The sequence below is a fragment of the Coptis chinensis genome, unplaced genomic scaffold (assembly GCF_015680905.1).
Source record: "Coptis chinensis isolate HL-2020 unplaced genomic scaffold, ASM1568090v1 utg6399_pilon_pilon, whole genome shotgun sequence".
NCBI lineage: Eukaryota > Viridiplantae > Streptophyta > Magnoliopsida > Ranunculales > Ranunculaceae > Coptis > Coptis chinensis.
This window is the reverse complement of record NW_028238176.1, coordinates 28,376-35,160: the sequence shown is the minus strand read 5'-3', so window position 1 is coordinate 35,160 and position 6,785 is coordinate 28,376. Positions and strand designations below refer to the sequence as shown.

General features: G+C 37.6%; 1 pseudogene across 1 annotated transcript; it reads left to right on the top strand.

Moving 5' to 3' along the window:
• The first annotated feature begins 374 nt into the window (after nucleotides 1-374).
• On the top strand, nucleotides 375-2,703 carry LOC147472907 (uncharacterized protein C594.04c-like; annotated as a pseudogene). The gene is made up of 3 exons (XR_015210644.1): nucleotides 375-1,379; nucleotides 1,500-1,762; nucleotides 2,047-2,703. The product of XR_015210644.1 is annotated as an uncharacterized protein C594.04c-like (transcript).
• Nucleotides 2,704-6,785: the final 4,082 nt, after the last annotated feature.

Below are 6,785 nucleotides of genomic sequence, written 5' to 3'. Positions count from 1 at the left end.
TATCAAAGTCTAATTTGAGTAAGCTTTGTTGTTGGATCTTACCTTTTTCTACATCTCATTTCTGCCATCGACTTCATTGTTTGCACAGTAGATTAAGATCAGCGCTTTACAGTCTGAACTTGATGTTCCAAGCGCTGCAATTGAATTGTCATGATGTCGTAATTACAGCCATAGCAGGTCGCAGACATGAATTTCTTTAGTACCTCCATTGTTTATAAAATAGTAACATTTGGGAGGTTCTTCGTTGTTAGCAAGTTCCATTGTTGCCCTGCCGAGTGGTAGTGGTCCCTTGAGGCGCTCCAGAAATGGTATCAGTACTCAGCAGCTATTTCTGGGTTTTTTTGCAAAGCAGATTCCAATCTCTCTCTCTCTCAAGGTTTGGAGTAGGCGGGGACCAGGGCCTGGAGGTATACATACATATAGTGATTAGTGTGGTGTGGCCGTGTGGGTGTTAGTGGTCATCATTAGGATCACCACTACGGCACTACATACACCATTATGTTCACTTAGCATGCTAATTGATTCTATATATTATCAATCCGCCGAACCACAAATCAGTCCCAAGGTTAAAAGCATTTGTAACTCTACCATGAATTGTACCACTTTGTTGACTAAACAAATATAATTGAAGAATTGTAAGTACAGAGTCTGTAGATACATTGTCCAACAGAAGATGCTAGTTTCTTCAAAATCATATTTTGAGGAATCCAAAGGACCTGTGGGGCTAGCAATACATATACCGGCTGGTTAAGTGCAATTTCTGGAGGCCTAAATGTCAACAAAGTGGGATCGTTATACTTGGTCGCTTCATGGCACCCCCACGCATGCATGAAGTAATATCTTGTTACGTGACTTGCATGATTTTCATCAACCCATAGATAAGATGGAGAGAGAGAGAGGGGAGAAAAAGGGTGAAGGAAGCTACAGCCTACAGAGGTAGTGTTGAACCTCTATATATCTATAGTAAATCAAAAAGATATTTTCAACAGTAAAAGTAGCCCATGAGAGATTTTGTAAGCCATTAGAAACTTTGAGCATTACCAAGTGTCTTTGTATTATAAAAGGGTAGCTGGACATAGCTATATCGCATGAGGATATCACCTCAACAATCATAAGCAATGGGGAACTTAAAAAATGCTTTGATAGCCATTTTGGTTCCTCTTCCCTTCATTGCTTTTTATCTCGTATTCCTCCACCATTTCAATATTAGTAAGAGCACGACTGCTAAAGCTACATACGGTAGTACTAGTGTATATGGAACTCTACATGTTCTCTGGACATGTAGTTTCAACCATCCCCATCTACTGGCTGTTCTTCTTTTCTTCATCAATGTTGATATTCTGTTCTGGCTCATCAGTCTCATCCAATCAAGCCACTGGGTACGTAGGCCACTTAATCTTCCTTGAAAAAGAAAATACATTCTCCCACACAGTCCCACTGCACATTTATTTTCATTTTCTACTTAACTTGGAATATAATCTTAATAAATATGAGTGCAGATGATTGATTTGTATTGGACGGTGATACCTGTGATGCTGATAACTATCATGCAAGCCATCCTCTTTCAAAGTTTAATGTCTTTAGGTCCACGCTTGTAACTTCTCTGACTTGGGTTTGGAGCATTAGGCTCTCCCATAGCTACTTCAGGAGAGAAAGGTGGCAATGGGGTGCAAGAGAAGACTGGCGATTTACTGATATGAGGGAACAGTACGGTAAGCGATGGTGGTGGGTCTCGTTTTTTGCAGTTTACATTGCTCAGCAGGTAATTCACTTTTCTAAAACAACTCTATATGCCCTCACAGCTCTGTTTTCAGAGTCAGTAAACTAGTACAGATGCACGGATTATGAATATGAAATTGTACTTTCTTTGCGTATAGGGAGACTGGTGTGAATCTGTTGATATACACGTCCTATACAGGAACCGTTAACCACGCCTTATTTTATTGTCACAGCATATTAAATTCCTCATTTCAACTGTCATGTTTCTGTGCTCGTTTTCTTACTACTCAATTTGTACTAACATTATATATTCATACTGAATTTCAGGTCTTAATGATGGGAGTATGCCTCCCAATGTGCATAATTCATTCAGTTGAAAAACCATGGAACACTTGGGATACTATTGCTACAATCATTTGTAGTTGTGGAATAGCTCTAGCTTACTTCGCAGACACACAGCTCCATGAATTCGTTAGTAGGAACATTATACTGAAAGAACAAGGAAAGCCAACAGAGATCGTTCTCAAGAAGGGTTTGTGGCAATACTCTCGACATCCAAATTATTTTGGGGAGCAATTGTGGTGGTGGGGATTGGCAGTTTTTGGTTGGAACGTTGGATATGGTTGGACCTTCATTGGATCTCTTGTGATCGAATAGTCTGTGTTTAGCCTATGTCACTGCTCTTGTAGAGCAAAGGGTGTTGCAACATGATCTCAGAGCCAATGAATACATTGTGTACCAGAAAACAACATCAGTGTGGATTCCATGGTTCAAGTTGTCAATTAAAGGAGAAAAAGTGAAGAACACCTGATGCAAATTTGTCCCTTCTTGTGTTGCGCTCCTAACGAGCAACCTTTTCTTGCTCTTTGTTCATTTTCTGTCTCTGTGTGGGATGCAGAATTTAGGAAATGTGTTCTGTTCTGTACTTCTGTTCTAGTTTGAGTGTTTTGATGGAAGTACGTTATCGTATTTATTTATGTTGATAAAACATTTTAATCCGTAAATTCAGATCTACAGAGAGCATGTTGAATAATGGTAGCTATCTTCATTTGATCATTTACTTAAATTGATAATCTCAAGTTCAATGGATTAGAATTCTGGTCATTCCAATGCTCCGCAGAACTTGAAAAATGCAATTAGAACCTTTCAGTGATGCACACAATTTTAGAGACCCTCACACAATTTTAGAGACCCTCACGCTACAATGAATCCCAACTTATACTTATTACTAAACCCACTATTTAAAGCAGTATGCAACTGCACCCACCAGGTACATGGAATCCTAAAATAAAAGGTATTTGTTATTGACAGACCCCATATTGTGTTGGGCAGACTCCAACAAAAAAAAACAATTATTATAAGTGTGTCATTGGTTCCAAAAAATCCAAAAAAAAACAAATATTACAAGTGTGTCATTGGTCCTGAAAAATTGAATTCGAAAACCCCAAACTTAAACGACCCGGCTAAGCCGTTCATTGTGCAAACATTAGACTGAGTCCCCACATCGTTTGAGACTTAGTCCAAACGGTGTGGCCACACCGGTCAAGAGGCCAAAAAACAGAACTTCATATTTTTTCAAAGTTCAAATCCCAAACGGTGTGGTGTGGCCACACCGTTTGGACTAAGTCTCCAACGATATGGCCACACCGTTTGGGATTTAAACTTTGAAAAAAATATAAAGTTATGTTTTTTGGCCTCTTGACCAGTGTGGCCACACCGTTTGGACTAAGTTTCAAAACGATGTGGCCGTTTAATTCGAGTCCCCTAACGATGTGGCCACACCGTTTGGACCACGTCGTTGGGGACTCGATCAAAACAATGTGACCACATCGTTGGTTTGCACAATGAAACGACCAGCAAATTGTTTTAAGCTGAGGGTTTTTCGAGAATTCAATTTTGAGACCAATGGCACACTTATAATATTTGTTTTTTCAGACTTTAGGACCAATAAAGACACTTGTAATATAATTTTTTGGAGTCTGCCCAACACAATATGGGGTCCGTCAGTAATAGGACCCAAATAAAATTGTGAGTGTTAAGTACATTGCATTTTATATCAAAAGTTTATTGATTCATTTAAATTAATTAATTTTTTATAATTACTTCCAATTGATTCCATTCAAAATTGTCTTAAGAATGTAAATTTTGAGGGGTCGTTAGAGAGAAACAAATGAACATTGAGCATTAAATATTTGAAGGAAATAAATTATTAATTAACACATGATAACAATAAATTAATTATCGTCATCAACTTATTACGCAATCGCTACTGATGAAGATGCAATTTGATTTGCGTATGAGAGAAACCTAAAACTTTTTATTCACTTAAATACAATTTGACATTTCGAATTCTCAAACTTGAAAATCTCACACCTCAAGTAAGCTCCTCTAAACTATGAGAATGACATAAACTCAAATAAGATTACAAAGAGGAAGATGCTAAAGGAAAAAAAGAAATTTAGCAAGAAATCCTCCCTTTTTATTTTTTGCTAAAATCCCTTTTTATTACTTTTAAAGAAGGAAAAACTTTTTTTGTTTGAAATGTGTGGGTGTAGTCAACAAATAAAGAAGACTCTTATATGTCCAACAAAATAAAAAATCTCTAAGTGGTGAGTGTCAATATCACTGCTCAATAACTGTGGATATACCACAAGACTGCTCATGGTCATGGCGATCTATCCTCAAAAGCAGAAAATATCCTCAACTCTATATCAAATATATCATTGCTAAAGGTAATGATACCTTGCTCTGGCATGATATTTGGTGTCTTAAGGAGCCTCTTCTATGTAACAGTGAAGCAAAACATATCCTTCATCTACCTGAAAATGCTATGGTCAGTGAACTCATTGAGGATGGTAAATGGAACGCTCTAGTTCATGACTTGCCTAAAGGACACATCAAAAATAACATTCTAAAGGTAGACATCTTTTTTGAACTTGCTAAGGATCAAGTGGTGTGGACAGATACCCCTTCAAGTGATTTCTCTATCAAATCTGCCTACAATTCTTTAAGAAGGAAAAAGAATAAAAGGATCTGGTCTAATCTTGTTTGGGGAAGATTGGTGATGCCCAAATACTCATTCAATGCCTAGCAACTTTTCTCGGGAAGTTTGCCAACACAAGATAGATTAGTGTATAAGAAAGTTTTGCAGGCTTCTTCATGTTGTTTCTGTGACAACAACAGTGAAAACTCTAAACACTTATTCTTTAACTGCAACTATACAAAAGAGGTCTAGTCAAAGGTAAAAGCTGCTATTGGATTGGGGCGGCAAGTGGAACATTCAAACAAGGAGTGGTGCAATCTCATCAATATGGTTTGAGGCAAAACACCATGGGCAGAAGTAATCAAGTTATATATTTGTGCTACTATTGGGTACTTATGGACTGAACGCAATAATAGAAGATTTAATGGAGTGTCCTTGAGTCCAATAGTCATCAGTTCAATGCTTAGAGATATGAAGCAATACTTGGAAGTACAAGTGGAGGAGATACAAGATTATGTCAAATTGAGAGTTCTGGCTGACATGATAGATCTGGATTTTAAGTATAAGAAGACTACAATCCAACACGTTAGATGACTTTTTCCACCTTCTGGTTATGTCAAATTTAACTGTGATGGTTCAATGAATCTAGAGCATGTTGGCTATGGTGGAATGGCTCGAGATGAGCATGGACATGTCGTGTTTGCTTTCACTGGAGGAGGAAATGTCCAGTCCATTTTGTTTCAAGAATTGAAAGCTATCGAGATTGGGATTAGCTTGTGTATTGCTCAGGATTACACAAAGGTGGTAGCGATAATTTCAGATTCTTTGAGAGCAATACTGATTCTAAAGGAAATAGAGCAACCTCCATGGACATCTTTGGAACCTTGTAACTACAATTAAAAGTCTCTTACTAAGGCTTCATGAAGTGAATTTAATTCATGTTTAGAGAGGAAAACCCGAAGCGAGATCATCCGGCAAAACTTTCATTAGGGAACCTTTGCAACCTCATGTATTTACACCCCTTTATGTAATAGACTAAGTTCTATAGTAGAGGAAGATGTAACTAAAATTTATGAGAGGTTATAATACAGGCGAGGGGATCTGCAAAATCCCGGCATCATCAAAAAAAAAAAAAAAAAAAGCGTGGATATACCATATGCCATTGGGTCAAATTTCTGCACTATCCATTTAATTTTACTACCATATCTTGCCTAAATGCCAATATCGCTAAGTAAATATAGGACTCGTGGAGTCATAACCTAGCCCGAAGGGTATATATAAATGTGGTTTATAAGCAGTGGGCGGAGGCAAGGGGGGGGGGGTCCCAGGATACACCCTGGCGCACCCTCACTTTCCCAAAAAAAAAAATTATTTATCCTATTCACATACTATTCCCTCTCTCTTGTAACTAAAACCCAAGCAAATAGGAAAAGAAAAAGGAAACCAAACCCACCCAAAAACAGTAACCCACTAACCCCTGATGTACTCTCTCTCAGCTCATTGTTTCAAACCAATGGATCAAAGATCTTTGATCCATTGGTTCTAGTTTCTTGCTCGCTACAGTGTAAATTCAATTCAACACTCTTATTCTTACTAGTACCTTCGGCGTTGGACTGACCACCTCTAAAGCCACAAGATAACGACGATTTTGGTCGACTTTCCATGTTCTTTATTTGAAGTGTGTCATCATTGCTAGGCAAACGAACACATGGATCATATCCTTGTTCATTCTCAATAATAATTTTTTGTTAAATACATGTGATCCAATTCCAGAACTGGATTCCTCCAAATAAAAAAAAATCACATGGAGACTGTAATACCCTGAACTCTAGCATTTTCAAAATCTTAGCATTTCCTTATTTAAATTATTACATGAAGGCTTTTATAGAATTTTCTTGTGCTAGTTTTAATATATCATATTGAATGAGTGCATATAATTTACCCTTTAGACTTGATAAGAACAGTGAGTACACAGGTGGTTTGGGTCAGTTGAGAGAAGTGCTGTTAAAGAGAGTTGAACTAGTCAAGACTATGACTAGAGTCTTAATAACTTAGGACTCTTAGAACTTAACTCAAAAAGTGG